We start from the raw sequence: 17,417 nt of genomic DNA on the forward strand, positions 1-17,417 counted from the left end.
ATATATATATATATATATACGAGGGTTGTAAATTAAATAGTGCCAACTTAACCTTGAAACTCACAAAAGGGCGCGCATGCGTAAATAGGGTATGGGTGCGGTGAGGTGGGGCTGTTGTCGATGTGTAGAGTGTAAAAAAACAGTCGATTAGCTTAGAAGGGTAGTTGTTGCCTGGCGTTGAAGTGAGGAGTTTCGTTTCCATCGCTCTAAAGCATGTTGTGAAAAGGCTTAATGACGAAAAAAGACGAGATGCTTCAATCCATCGTGCTACTGTCCTATATGGTAAAGCATTTGCTCCAAAGGCTTCCACTAATCCTCGATAGCATTCTGTTGCATTTTTGTCACGGGCAACCTCGATTGTAAGCCACGACCGCTGATCACCTTTTGAAAACATGCTTTAGAGCAGTGATTCTCAACCACTGTGCCGCGGCACTTTTGTGTGCCGCCGAATTCTTAAAATGTGCCGCCAAATATTAGAAATGATACAATAAAAATTATAATGCTTTTTCAAGTAGAAAATTTATTGATCATTAAAATTATTAATTATCAAAGGAAAGCAAGCTGAATATCAACTTTCAAACTTAAATAAAAGCTAATAATTAAAGTAAGCTATGCAATCAAAGGTTATAAAAAAAACTAACAAAAAATAAGCTAACAATTAATAATCAGCAAAAACACTAGTTGACAAGAATTAATAACCAGCAAAAACACTAGTTGACAAGAATTAATAATCAGCAAACAAAACTAGCTATAGAAAACAAGCAAACATTTAATAACCAGCAAAAAACATAAATAACTGTTACTAACTAATAAAAAATTAGTCGAAAGAAATAATTAATCCCTTAATAAATGTGCTTTTGTAGTACATATTATTTTATTTCACATTCAAAATTATTATCACAAACTATTTAACACAGTGTATTATAGTTAAGTAAATAACTTTTAACCTAATTTTTTTCATTGTGTGCCGTCAAATTTCGAAATCGTTAAAAGTGTGCCGTCACAAAAAAAAGGTTGAGAATCACTGCTTTAGAGCGATGGAAACGAAACTCCTCACTTTAACGCCACACAACAACTACCCTTCTAAGCTAATCGACCTTTTTTTTACACTCTACACATCGACAACAGCCTCACCTCACAGCTCCCGTATCTAATTTGCGCATGCCCGTCCTTCTGTGAGTTTAAAGGTTAAGTTGCCACTATTTAATTTACAACCCTCGTATATATATATATATATATATATATATATATATATATATATATATATATATATATATATATATATATATATATATATATGTATATTAATAATAAAATAATATAAAATAGAACATTATTAATGGGAAAAAGCGCAAGTCTTCCTCAGGACACATCTTTATCTATAATTTCATGCGATATTCCTGAACAATTATCCTAAGATAAAAATTATTTTTTTAATGTGTCGATAAAAAATTTTATGTATATATATATATATATATTCAGATAATATATATTTTTATACATACATATTTATATATTATTATATATAATTTTATGTATATTGCGGGATATTTATTATAAAGAAAAAATATTAAAATTAAATTCACAAGATAAGGAAAGTGCTGCAAGAAAATATAGATTTGATGGAATTTCTAAGGGAGAGGATCAATTCAGAGAAGATGTTAAAATAACAACTCTGTTGGGTGATTACTCTTAAGAAAGTACAAGATTTGAATAAATCTCTAAACTGTTTTAGTAAAACGATGAAATAAACAAGCCGGCGGAGAAAAAAATATTTATACGGGGAGAGGGCAAAAAAATTCTATACTAATAAATTTTTTCATATTTCTCAAGAAATGCGTGAATCATTTTATAACTTCAGAATTGTTTAGATTCTCATACTTATCAATGTTTAAAGGTTTGAGGGACCAACAGTAAATTGCAAACGGAATTTTTGAACACCCTATGCCAAAAATGTAGCAATAAATTTGTAACTTGCAACAATTATTTTGCTTATTACATGCAATAATTGCACAAACGTTTCTACTCCTAGCTTTAATATTTATTAAAATATAGACATTTTTATAAAAAAAAAAAAAAAAATAAATTTTCTCTTACGTTTTATTTTACTATAACTTTAAAAATATCCATTATACTTAAATGGCATTTTTAGACTCATTAAAATTAAATTACAAAAATATTGCCTTGATATTAGAGAAAATTTTTTTAATAAACTTATGAGTAATTAATGTAGAAATAATGTACTTTGTAATTAATAATGTACTTTGTAGTAATTAATGTACTTTGAAAATTGTTTTAAACTTTTTAAATTATTATGTTATTCAAATCGAACTATTTTTATTAGTTGTTAAATGCGATTCTTTACTAAATTACGAAAAAAGGTTTTTTTCAATTTTCTTCCCGCATACGCAGTATAAAAAAACTACTTTAATTTTTCATATCTTGTTACGTTTTCAATATTTTTTTACCACGTTAATATCAACTTGCCTTCGTGTATGTCTGTTCGAGTGGAATTTTGTAATCGATTTTAAACTACAGTACACTCTCGATTATCCGTGCGCGGATTATCCGGTTTGTGGATTATCCGTGCTCATTTCGGAGTCACAGGAAAAATATAAAGAGAAACATTTTAAAGATTAAAAAAATTTTATTCATGAAGTTATAACACTACCAAATTTTTGGTTGCAATATTCGTTAGTGGATTGAAGTATATGGAATATCAGCAGCATGGTCAAAGGTAAAATCGTCTACTTTATCACGATCTTGGAGAAAGATAATATCGCTTGATGAGCAATCTTCTTCAGATGTTCAAGAAAAATATGATAACAGTATTCTCGAACAAGCAAAAGAAATCTGAGGTTTCGAAATTCTTGACGAAGAAAATTTTGAAGATTGGTTTCAAAGTGATGCATGTGAGCGTGACTTCCAGTATTTGAAAGATGAAGACATCGTTATGTTGTTAAATCAAATAGTGATGATAGTAACTAAAGCAGAAGATGTAGTAAATGAGCGAAATACAATTTCTATTTCTGCTGCTCTGTGGAAATTTTAATAGATTATATGGGAGGATTTGATTACGGTGACATTACTGCGGTTCGTAAAACATATGACGAAGACGCATTACACAATATTTTAAAAGGAAAATTCCTAGTTTGATGTTATACAGCATGCAAATGTCAGTAATTTTTATATTTTTTGTACTGATATTGATTTTTTCTCCAATTAAAAGAGTTTTCGGATTATCCGTGTTTTTCGATTCTCCGTGCTCCCTGTCCCGGTGATTAACCCGGATAATCGGGAGTGCACTGTACCTTCTCGGCTTGCTACAGACTTCAAATTTGGCACATAGCTCAGAATTGGAAGACAAATGAAGAGAAAGAAGACATACAAAGTAAAATAAAATGAAAGAAAAATTTATATTTTCGCGATTGTCTTTTGTTGTCGATTCGATTATTTCAAATGAGTGTCACATGTCAGTTGAAAAGTTATGTGTACAGTTAGTGAAAAAATTGTGATTTTGGAAGTGAGTACAAAAAAAAACCAAAATAAAAATATTTTTAAAAACCACGTTTTTGTCGTGGAGAATAATAATGAAAAAACAAAAATTTGAAAAACGATAAACGTGGTGAGCATGAAATACATAACAGTACATATACGCATACATATACACATTTTCTTACTCATACACATGTACAGCCACATGCACATGCGTGTACACAAACATATTCCGCATATACTTCCACATTCAGATACAATTACAGTTATACATACACATATTCTCATGAGCGCACATACACTCACATATCGTAAGAAAATATGTATATGTATGTGTATATGTACTGTTATGTATTTCCTGCTCTCCACGTTTTTCGTTTTTCAAACTTTTGTTTTTTCATTATTATTCTCCACTACAAAAGCGTGGTTTTTAAAAATACTATTTTTTTTTTTTTTTTTTGTACTCACTTTCAAAATCTCAATTTTTCTACACACTGTGCACGAAGCTTTTCAACTGACATGTGACACTCATTTGAAATAATCGAATCGACAACAAAAAACAATCTCGAAAATATTAAGTTTTCTTTAATTTTATTTTACTCTGTATGTCTTTTTTCTCTTAATTTTCTTGCATTGTCATCCAATTCTGAACTATGTGCCAAATTTGAAGTCTGTAGCTAGTCGGGAAGTTAGTTTAAAATCGATTACAAAATTCCACCCGGACAGACATACACGAAGGCAAGTTGACATAAAAGTGGTAAAAAGAAAGAAAACAGAAAATTTACGTAAATAAATTCGAACCGAAATTTAAATGGTTAAATTTGCTTCGTCAATAGTACGTAAAATACACAGAATCATTTTTACTAAATCTAAATAGTAAATATTCATTCGTCAATCTTACCGAAAGGTAGTTGGTAAAATCCATTCCGTTAATATTACGCAAAATATTTTACTAAAGCTTTTTTACAAAATATCTAAATGGTAATAATATTCCGTCAATAATACGTACAATTTACGTATAAAGCTTATTGACTTTACCAATTTATCAAAAATTTACGTTTAATTTACGTATCATGCTACATGGGTAGCTGTCTGTGCGAGAAATAACCATTCAAATGGGTATTAGAAATTTCTAACCAATTGAGTTGAAAATTATTCCATTGGCAAAATTTCACTGGTAATTATTAATAATAATCGGTAACTGGTAGTGAATAACTCTGATTTATTATTCACTTAAGCAGACTTTCTTAGTTATTGTTAAGGATAACTGGCGATTAAATATTAAATGATTATTATAGATATTAAATGATTAATAACATTGATCGTGTGTAACGATCAGTGTCATTTAAACTTACCGCTAATGCTAAAACAGACCTTTTCCTGACCTTCAGCTTCATTTATTTTTATTTTTTATTTATTTATTTTTGGGCACAGAATATTTACATATGCATGTTTACACTGTGATGATAACTGTTAATACATATCTTTGGTAGAAATATTTTTTTAACAAATTTATGAACTGAGAACTTATAATTTTTTAAAAAGTTTCGCCATTTTCGAGCAAAAAATCTTTCATAATTCAAAAAGTATTCCTGGTACCGCTAAAACAACTGATATAATTTCAAATATCCCCGAAACATTTAATAGCGATATCATAGATAGTTTCTTAGAAAGGTAGATGTAGAAAAGTAGTAGTTTGTTGCTCCACTTACTAGAAAAATATCCAAGTCAATGAATAATTTTTACAAATTATTATGATTTTTTTTAACACTTTGTTTGTACATAGGAGGAGTAACTTTTTAAGTATTAAATAATTAGATAATAATTTTTTTCCAATTTTCACAAAACTTTCTATTTTTTTTTCTTCCTTATTTACGTTTTGCCCTATTTTCAGAACTAACAGAGAAGACACTGGCAAAAGATAGGCTAAACTTTACCTAACAGACACGAACAACTGTTGCAAACTTACTGCAGTAATAAAAATAGCCAATCATTCGCAAAAAAAAGCGTAATTTCAGTTGCTGATAGAGCCTTCTAAAAAAAAAAACTTAAATATTTAATCTATTTGTCCGTTCTGCAGCCCCTGGCCAAGTTATTAGACGTACTCTAAGATTCTATGTAAAATAATTATCAAGTGATACTATACAGCTGTATTGTTTTTAGGAGACTATTTGCACTTGGTTACGTAAGTGCAGTGTTTCCCAAAGTGTACGCGTACCCCTAGGGGTACGGGAACAGTTGAGCGGGCGTACGCTCTCTTATGCGAAATAGCTTGCAACAAACGAAAATTTCACAAAATTTTTTTTGAAGCCAAAGCTAGCCATGAAAATTTACGATTACGTTTTTTACTATTGGCTATTTTTTGCAGAGTTAACAGTTAATAATTAGGGGTATCGACAGCCAGTTGTGATTTTCAACTTTTGGCCAATATTTTTTACAGTAAAAAATACATTCATTTTGTATTAGTGGTACACAGCTTTACTGAAAATTTCGAAAGGGTACACAAAAGTCATAAGTTTGGGAAACACTGCTTTAGTATACCAATGGGTTAAATTAAACAAGATAGATAATATAAATTTGACGATTGGGTGATAGGTTATATAAATATAGAATAATTATTATGTCAAACAATATATTAGTATATTATAATAATTGAATTAAATTATTAGACGCGCTGTAGTTTTTTAATAATGACATGATTTGCAAGAGTTTATAAGCAATACTTTTATATTTAAATATGCATGTAATGGGGTTTTTATTCAAGCGATATTTTATATACTTCCCATTTGTATTTATTTCTAACATATTGCATTACAATGTTAACCCATTGATACAGGAGCGTAAGCAAATGCAAACCGGTTTCAACAAAAACAATACAGCTGTATAGTATCACCTGTATAATTATAATTTTACATGGAATCTTATGCTGCGTTTAATAATATGGCCAGGGAATGTATATTCTGTATGGAGAAATGATACGTTTAGTTTAAATTTTATCTCTTTTTTTCCAAATTTAAAAAGACTTTAAAAGTGGCTTTTTTTTTTTTATTCGGGAAAATCCTTCGAAAAATTCCCCCAAAAACTTTGCGTAGAACTCTAAGAATATTATGAGGAAGAATAAAACCACTTATTTTCGGGAGTGACTGGTATTTCCATTATCCCATAAGAATAATTGATTCTTATTTGTGTGTGGGGGGGAACTAGAGGTTATTCGCGAAATTTGTCTTTGATCCCCCCTAAGATCAATCGGTGAATCCTTTTTTGTTTTGAGAAGGAAAGACAAATATGTCTTCACCATCCTCATCCGATTCTTAATCCTCCCACGTGTGGTCGTCCTCCCTCTTGCCCCTACCTAAGTAGAAAAAAAGTAATAGAGGAAAGGGGAAATTCGCCTCAGAGGGAAAAAGAAAGAAAGGGAGAAAATCGCCGGGAGTATAAAAATGAAATCATGCATCTCATCCGTAGGGGAAAAGAAAGGGAAATTCCCAGTGGACCCCACAGAGGAGCTGTTTTTCTTCGTCAAGTTTCTCGGATATTCCTAATTTATCTTCATCGAAAAACAAAAATAAGCAAATAAAAATCGAAAATTCCAGCGGATTTCTTGGTAATTCACTTTTATTTTAGAACAACGGCGATATCTTGAGCTTTCTTTCTTTTTTTCTGTTTGCCTAACTTTAAAGACGCTTAACAACAACCAAGGAAAATTCAGATTGTTCTAAAATTATCGGATGAGATTTTAAGAACTGAAGAAAACTATAAATTTTGACATATTCTTTACAAATAAAAAATTGGAAAACAAAAATTGAAATCATTTATCTTCATCGAAATTATTTTCATCGAATTTATCTTCATCGAAAAACAAAAATAAGCAAATAAAACTCGAAAATTCCAGAGGATTTCTTGGTAATTCACTTTTACTTTAGAACAACGGCGATATGTTAAGCTTTTTTTTTTGCTTGACCTAACTTAAAGACGCTTAACAACAGCCAAGGAAAATTCAGATTGTTCTAAAATTATCGTTTGAGATTTTAAGAACCGAAGAAAACTATAAATTTTGACATGTTCTTTACAAATAAAAAATTGCAAAAATGAAAAATGAAATCATTTATCTTCGTCGAAATTATATTCATCGAAAAACAAAAATTAGCAAATAAAAATCGAAAATTCCAGCGGATTTCTTGGTAATTCACTTTTACTTTAGAACAATGCTGAGCTTCTCTTTTTTTTTTTCGGACTAAGTTAAAGACGCTTACCAACAACCAAGGAAAATTCAAATTGTTCTAAAATTATCGTTTGAGATTTTAAGATTCAAGAAAACTATAAATTTTGACATGTTCTGTACAAATAAAAAATTGGAAAACGAAAAAGGAAATCATTTATCTTCGTCGAAATTATCTTCATCGAAAAACAAAAATTAGCAAATAAAAATCGAAAATTCCAGCGGATTTCTTGGCAAGTCACTTTTATTTTAGAACAACGGCGATATCTTGAGCTTTTCTTTTTTACTGTTTGCCTAACTTTAAAGACGCTTAACAAACAACCAAGGAAAATTCAGATTGTTCTAAAATTATCGTTTGAGATTTTAAGAACCGAAGAAAACTATAAATTTCGACATGTTCTTTAAAAAAAAAATGGTAAGCGAGAATTGTATTGTAAACAAATTGGTCAAATGAAAAACCTATTTTATGTAAAATAATCTCTAAACCAGTAGCGATGCTTCAACCTGTATCGAAATTCTAAAGAATTCTTGATCCTTCATTACAGAAACGACATTACATCCTGCACTTCTCCGCTTACTTTTAAAAAAAAATCAACCAACAAACTAGAAAAAAGTAAAATTATTCTAAAATTAGTTATGTAACGGAAAAGACTTCTGTAATTTATCATGATTTTTTAAATTTTTTTTGTTTTTTAGAAAAACTGTGCATTTGGAATATAGGGGAGAGTGGGGTCAATTGTAACAGGGTAAGATTGTAACAGGGCAAAAATTTCGAGTGTCGGGTTCTAGATTTGGTTCCTAAGTGGCGCACAAGGTGTATTTAATAAATCTACATGCACACCACTGCTGGCAACCATTTTTATGTACTTTTAAAAGAGTTACATCACAAAAGATATTTTCACGCTACGTAAGTACTATTTTTGGTATTAGAAAATTACATTGTAACAAAGTAATTTTGTTTAAACAAATAAAAATTATTAACCGAAATTGTAAGTGGACACCTTAATTAACATTTCAAAAAAAATTAATTTTGTTTATTAGCTAACGTTGTTTTTAACAAATGAAACTGAAATGGCGTCTTGGGGACGATTGCAACAACAAGTAAAGGGACGATTGTAACAGCTGAAAATAAATAATCTTATGTTTACAAACCATTACTTAACTCTTTAAGAACCACCAATAGTTTCCTATATCATTTATATTATGTTGCATGTGCATTAAATTATTTGTCACCTTTCCTAGCATAAATTAAAACTTTTAACCCCTTAAAGTTAAAAGTTTAATCCTTTAGGTCTGTGCTCATAACTATTTTTACTCCTAAAACATCACTACCATTTCGATCAATAAAAAAATATATCACAACTATGATAATATGTATAATTAACTATGTTTTAGTGGAATTTATAAACTGTTACAATTGACCCCGTAAGTGGGGACAATTGTAACAAGTGCACGACTGTCAAAAATTGTTAATAACTAATATAATAACATTTAAAATAAGGTATTTATTTTTTTTCCAGTAGAGGATAGTCTACTTTATTCGTCTGTCAATTAATACTAATGATATATTGGATTTTTTGTTAGTTAAAAATAGTTAAGTAAAAAATGTTACAACTGACCCCACTCTCCCCTACTTTAAAAAGCATGAAAATGAAAAAAGTTGTGTATGCAGATTGGTTAAGCCAAAACTTTATTTTAAACAAATTGGACCTTAAACTCCTACCAAATTTTATTGTATTCCTGATTATTCAGAAATACTGCAATTCATCTTCCTGCGAGCACTTGATGCGTTTTAAACACTAGAAAGACTGAAATACCTTATATTGCTCAAAAGCAGTCGAAATGACTACATTGTGAAAGAATAACTAATGTATAAAGAAATTTGTTTAAAATTAATTTTTAATATTTTTGATGTTATTTTCAGTTCTATAATAAGTTATTAGTAAATATCAACAATTAAAATAATTATAAAAGTCACAAAATTCTAAAAAAAAATGTGTCATCCTTGTTTTTCTAATTGAAATGAAAAAGCAGTCAAAATGACCTCCTTAGGAAATCTAGTGTTAAATCAACAACTGAAAAGTCAACTTTAGAGTTAGTTCTAATTCAAATTTTTATTAAAATACACTTAAAATGACACATTTCCTGACAATGAACTCGAATGATATATGAGCCACTAGACGGCTAGGCCCCCTACACGCTAACGCTCACCAACCCCGAATGATTGTGTCGCTATAATTTCTGTTTCTGGAAATAAAACAGTTTAAATTATTCAAATAAAAATATGTGTACTAAAAAGACACTTGACGCGTCCCAAGTATTTTCCTTGTGATACTAAGATTTATAAGTATCATTTTTTTAAGTAATATTTTTTAAATAACATTTGAAATTAAAAGTATATTGTTTTAACAAATTAAATTTGGAGAGTTTGCAACTGTAATTTAGTATTTTTGCTTACCAAACTAACATATGTATATTTTTAATTCAATTTTTGTATTCATCCCGTTGTGTATGTTAAGTTCTAAATTTATCGAATTTCTTTAACAGTAATTCATAATAGTATATTAATGTAATTTGCACAAAAAATAATACATGTAAAACGGTTTATAAGATCTGACACAGATATAAATAACTTTATCTTAACATGTCACGTAGAATTACATTATTCAAATAATAGTAACACTAAAAACAATCCTCCTATACCCTTAATTTAGAAATCAAACAAAATGAAAAACATAATAATAACATTACGGGTAATTTTATTCTTTAAATTTGAGAAACAAAAATATTTATAGGAAAACAATAGCTTGATGATTTATATCAATTTTATGCTGATGAATATGAAAATTAAAGTTTGAAAACTGGATCCTACCATGTGATTTTCCAGCCAATAAAAATGTTTTGAGAACAATGGAAAACTGCCATGTTTGTCAAAACCATCAAAGAAATATGATTCCATGGATCAAGATGCAAAACATCGTTTGCTCTTTATCATCTTATGTAGAAAATTTAACCATAAAAATCAGGAAAATATAAATACAATTAATCTTTATGTAACTTTAACGTACTCCAGCGTAACATCATTGTTTCATAACTTATATGTTTAGTAATGTTAAAAAAAATTATAACAGTTAATTAAGTTTATTTTAAAATTTGTTCTAAAGTCTATAAAACTAAATTTCGTATTGTTTTGGAAAGCAAACAAGTCTTATTTTAAATTCCTAAATATAGTTTCCATGTATAAAATTAAACTTTTTTTGTCAACCAAAATTATCTATAAACTATAATGTATGACATTATAAAATACATTAATTTGAAGTCTCAAAAATGTTAGAATAAAAAAGATTTTCGGGTATTTTCATATTTTTTAAAATGATATAAAACAATTTTAACTGACAGTTAATTTTAAATATCGTTTGATTTTGTCAACTTGCATGGCTTCTTATTGTTGTTAGTGCTTGCGTAGTTATCAGTGGTTGTTATACTTAAAGATATTAACTTTCGATAACATAAATACATTGTATCTATTGAATTGTACATATATTTATATATACATTCCTTGTACATATACATACATACAATATATAAATTACGCTACCATCGGTCGTTATAATTAAAGCTGTTCAATTCAGATAACTTACGTACAATGTATATACTGCATTAAACATAGAAGTACATCTGTTGTATATAGAAAAATGCATATATTATACATTTGTAAAATAAATCAATATAGTCTTTGCACAATATGATTCATTGTATGTATCCGTACATACAATAGATGTACAGTGCACTAAAAAAGACGGACCATCCAAAATAATTTAATCTAATCAATCATCTTCAAGTTCTCATTTTTAATGGTTCAAGGAGGTGACCTCGAATACGCTAATTAATTAGTGCAGACGATATTTTAAGTTACGAAATCAGATACAAAAATCAAATTTCTGACCCACAAAATATATAGCATAATCTGGGAAATGCGGTCCCCATAACTTGGTCAGAAGAGTTGTCCAAAGTTTGGACTTACTTTTTGCTTAGTTCGCAATATCTCGAGAACTTTTAAAGCGAATTGAAAAAAAATTTACGCAAATTTGCCCAAAGTTTCAAAGTTTACCCGAAGATAACTCATTGAAAAAATTTAATTTTAGTATATATTTATTATTATTTTAGTTAATAATAGTCGAAAACATGAGTTGTAAGGCCTAAAATTTTTTCATCATTGTTCAGTATGTAATTTTACATGGCGAAATAGAAATTTTGAGCGAAGTTGGATGAATAGTTTCTGAGAAATCGAATTTTAAATTAGTCGTATATTTAAAATTTGATTTCTCAGGTACAATTCAACCGATTTCGCTGAAATTTTGTATACTTCACAATGATGTAAAAAATTGCATAAATTTCAATTCAAACTTTTTTCGATCATTATTAAATAAAGTAATAAAAATTTTAAGTATATGCTAAAATTTATTTTTTCCATAGAATTATCTTGAATAAACTAATTTTATAAGTGTTTGCAAAACGTTTTCAGTTCGCTTAAAAAGGCGAAATATGAAAAAAGTAAAATTAACATTAAGGGGTCTAAACCTAGGAGTGCTTTCCTGATCAAACTATGGGGATCAAATTTTCCAGATCACGGCTATCCCCTATATTTTGTGTGATTTCGTAACCTAAAATATTGTGTGTACTATTTAATTGACATATTTGAGGTCACCCTCTCAAACCTTTAAGTTTGAGTCCTAGAACGTAAAGATCCGATCATTAGATCAAAAGTTATTTAGGATGGTCCGTTTTTTTGGGTGCTCTACCCATATATGCATCCTATGTATGTATGTACATACATAGATTTATTGTGCATTCATATATTTTACATACATACATTTGTCATGCATTTTTAGGGTCAAGAATTTACATCAGTCGTTAAAATGCTACTTTTATTTAGAGACAGGACGTTTGTGTCTTATCTTGTAACTTAAAATATCGTCTGCTTTAAATAATAAGCATATTTAAACATAGGTCTTCTACACGAACGATCCTTTAAGAACGATCCGATTATTAGATCAAAAATTATTCGGAATGTTTACTTTTTTTTTTCACTGTACATGCGTTTATTTTACCAAAATTTCTTGTTTTTCACGTTTATTTATATGAAATTTTTACAATTTTTTTTTTACATTCTTAGGCGTGAGCTGAAATTAGTTTTCATTTTTCTTCCATTTGGTGTGATCTATTTTAATCTTTACTTTAGATCATCATATTACACGCTAAATGAAGGAGTGTTTTAAATGAATCGTTTTGCTTCCTATAGGCGTTGCCTCTGGATTAAAAAATGTAATTAGTTCTAGGTATAGGTGTGGAAGAAAGCGAATTAGAACTAGGCCAAACGGAATCATCAAAGTTATTTGAATTTAATTTACTTCGGTGATTTGAATCAGTGACTGATATGAATCACTTGTCGATTAAAATCCCTTACTGATTCAAATCACTTGCTGATTCGAAAACCTTATTGTGAATCGCGATTTGAAACTCTATTCGAAACTTAGATAACATGGTTCAAATCAGTGATTTTAATCAAATTATTATTTGGATCAATGATTTGGATACTAATTTTAACAACGCAACTCAATGAATCAATGGAAAATCCAATGATTGAAATCACAATTCCACTATCATTATTCAATTATCGCAATTCAAATCAAGGGATTTGGATCTGTGATTCGAATCACTTTTTTGAATCACAGAATCAATACCCAACTCTAGACCGAATTGGTTCTTCCAAAACTGACGAAAACAATTCTTAGAGAACACTATTAAGCCCAGCACATGAACGGTAAAAAATAAGATTTCTGGGTTGTTACTTCTGATTTAGCTTGAAGAATACGTCAATCTATATTATTATTGTATTTTACAAAATGATTTGCACGTCTTAAATCATTTAACTTTAGCTAAAAACATTAAAAAAAACTGACATGGCAGCAATTTATTTGTGCCATTTATATTGATTTCCTTAAAACGATTACAGAATTTATAAAATACAGGAAAATCTTTCGAATTCGCGATCGCAACGAACTATAGGGGGCGTTGTTGTGTGAGCCGCTTACCTGCGATTTCTATATGAACCGTCATTCAGTTACTCTGGAGACGTCGTTAACGTAGCGTGTAGCATTGCAACGTTCCTTCTTTATTGTGGCTAATTAAATTTAAAAAAGAAAAATGCTTGATATTCTTTCTTCTGCAAACGAAAACTAAATGGTATCTCTTTTTATTAGAGAAGGAATATCCAAAACGCATCGGAAAAATATTTGTACATTAACAGAAAAAAATATGTATATTTCTTATAAGAGTTAAAACCTAATTTCCCGAGAAATAGTATTACTAAATTTAATGATATAACATGAAAGGCCCATTTAAACTTTACATTCTATAGTTTTAAGAATCATATTACTTCAAAAATTAAAATGAACAAAAAGTATACATAAGCCTCATAATTTTATGAAATTTAATTTTGTAAGCAAAGTTTTTTGACAACAATTTTTATCAAAAAATTTCAAGTTTCAATAAAAATCATTATTTAGAAACTAAGAAACGTAAAATTAAGAATGCTGACGAAACAAAAACAAAAAAAAACAATTCTTTTTTGTCGCCATTTTTAGTGCTACGAAAATTCGTCTTTGGGATTTGCCAAAAACAAAACAAGAAGCAATTTTATTTTTTCAGGAGGGAAATATTTTACCGAAAAAATGAAAATGTACCAATTCCCACAACATAAAACTTTATCTTGGTAAACGTACGTTTTGGAAATGTTATTTCATTTGGAATCTTATTTATCAGAGTTCATATGGCGATATGATTGTTTTGAATCTATGCTAAACTCTATATCGGCTCATTTTCCACCAAAATCCGATTGACTATTTTGATTTTAAATAAAGTGTTTTATTTTATGAATTGTCGCAAAAATTTTAAGTGTAGATTGGCGGCACTTAAAAACCGCCAAATCTGTAGCGGCGGTGGCGTTAATAAGTAAGTACCGAATTTTTATTCCATACTTTTCTGAATGATATTACTTCAAACATTGGAATATACAAGAAGTATACATAAACACATAATGTTATACCATTTAATTTTTCAGAAAAAGTATTTTGAGAGCAATTTTTATCAAAAAATTATAAACTAAAAAACGGAAAATAAAGAATTCTTAGGATAAAAAAACGATTTTAAGAATTCTTTACATTGAAATAAAAACTTTCATATTGTTTCTTTTTTTATTATTCTTATAGTTCTTAATCAGACGTAAAAAACCATTCTGTAGAGAACCAACATCAAATGAAAAAAAAAATATTTACAAGCAAATTTTTTATTGTAAAAATCATTGCACTTACCTGATTTATAATTCCCGGAGAATTCCAAAATGATAAGTTCCTTGTTTGAAAACTTTATTCTCAAATAATATAAGCATAGTTTATCCCTTCATTACTTTTAGATAACATACTACACAGTAAAATTTTATAATTGATATGAATTTGAATATGTAGCTAAAAACAGAATAGCTGAATTCTAGTTGAAATTATTCCTTCAAAACAAAATAATAATTTCCAAGAAAACGATTCAAATTTATTAATAATCAGCACAAATGAATCTATTTCAAGTAGTTCGGATGATTCTTTATTGTTGTTTTACGAATAATAGATACAGAAATATATACTGTTCTATAAAGAAGAACAATATTCTATAACTACATATTATACAGTTCTGTGCATATTCTGAATTCTTATTTATTCATTGGAATGACGAAAGCAATGCTGATTTCACTTTAATTTGTAATGAATTGAAGACAGAAAAAATTATTTTACCGTAATGCACACAATCTGTAACAGCAAGTTATCATGAAATTGGAAGTTATGTTGTTGGTAATAGAAAGGTAAAAATTATCCAGAAATTGTTCTTCAAATGCTTGGCGTGTTCTGCTTCAATGTTTGGCATGTTCTGATTAGTTTTTTCAAGAAGTTCTACCTTTTCCTTAGGGAAATTTTGCTTCTTATTTGCTGCTAATGAAATGGCGTCCGTCGTTGCCAATGGTTTTGTGGGAACTAATGTCCGATATTTTCAGTCTCCCGCTAGATGGCGTACTCGAGCGTTGCGATCGCGAATTATTAAATTAAGTTCAAATACAAATCTCAATAGTAAAAGAAAGTCGAACCTGTCTATTAAACTTAACAGAAGAGTTTAGCGGATATTTTCGAAATAATATTCTGGTTTTAGAATCGTGTAATAGTTTAACTATTCCATATACATTTCTGAAAAATTCAAAAAATGGCAAAAATTTGAAGTTAAACGGCAAAAATGGAGAATATAATGATTCAAATCGCAATTCCACAATCATTATTCAAATCAAGTGATTTGGATCAGTGATTCGAATCAATTTTTTGAATCACCGAATCAATACCCAACTCTGGAACGAACTGGTTCTTCCAAAACTGACGAAACAAAGTCTTAGAGAACCCAATTATGAGCAGTGAAAAATAAGATATCCTGTTTCTGATTTAGTTTGTAGAATACGCCAATCGATTTTATTATTGTATTTTACAAAATGATTAGCATGTTTAAATCCTTTAACTTTAGCTGAAAACATTAAAAAAAAAAAACTAACTTCAAAGCATGGCAAATACTTTATTTTTGCCATTATATTGATTACGGACGATTACAAACAACTTAAAACGATTATAATAGAATTTATAAGATATAGAATTGTAAAATTAAGTTCAAAAACAAATCTCAATAGTAAAAGAATACCAAAAATGTCTCGTAAACTTAACAGAATAGTTTGACGGACGTTCCGGTATTCGAATATTCCGGTTTTTAGAATCATGTAATAGTTTAACTAATCCATACACATTTCTAAAAAATTCCAAACAAAAAATGGCAAAAAGTTAAACGGCAAAAATGGCTGATGAAAGATTTCGTTTGCACTTCGATTTCGGCCACATCTTTCAGAAAACGATTTTATCAAGTCGAGAATTCAGAGGGACAAGGGGCGGTCAAGATCGGGAATACTTCTGCTGAACGTGACGTCACGCAAGTCCACCATTATCGAACGATTAATGTTGAGCGAGAAAAGAAATATGTGCGTGACACTCCCCTCTAGATGTCGGTTTCGCATACAATGTTTAGACGGGAAACGAAATAATTAAGACTTTTTTTTGCGAGGGGGAGGGAGGGAGTTGGAATGAAATCGAATGTTGTTGTCGTGCGGCGTCCCCCTACGCATATTGTTACGATACACTGTTAGATAAAAAAAGCTGTTAAATTAAGTGAAAAGAAAAGATAACTCTCGTGATTCCTTCATAGCTGACAAACGATACGGGTGATAAAAATCGTTTGAACACGCCACGAGAATTCCATGCTCTTTAGAAAGCTTTTTTGAGAGACTGATTTTTCTTTCTATGCCTGTTTTTCACGGCCATCATAAGGGTGGGGCAAGTGGGCTATTTCCACAGCGCAACTGATAATCAAAAATAAATAATTCTAATAGCTTTAAAAACTTTTTTAAATTTGTTTTTTGTATTTTCTCCATTATTATCATGCATGCAATAATCTGAGAGTATCCTAAATGGAGGGATACGCTCAGTACGATATCCTAAGTGTTGGTATGTCTTAACACTACACATACCAACACTTAATTCATACCTATTTCTACCATAGAACTTTGTTT

General features: G+C 29.3%; 1 protein-coding gene across 1 annotated transcript in view; it reads left to right on the forward strand.

Annotated features, from left to right (window-relative positions):
* The window catches only part of LOC122270512 (uncharacterized), a 230,918-nt gene that overhangs the window by 138,031 nt on the left and 75,470 nt on the right, over positions 1–17,417 (forward strand). The window lies entirely within an intron of this gene.

Source organism: Parasteatoda tepidariorum, chromosome 8, assembly GCF_982258835.1.
Source record: "Parasteatoda tepidariorum strain Cologne lab strain chromosome 8, Ptep-v5.0, whole genome shotgun sequence".
Lineage (NCBI taxonomy): Eukaryota > Metazoa > Arthropoda > Arachnida > Araneae > Theridiidae > Parasteatoda > Parasteatoda tepidariorum.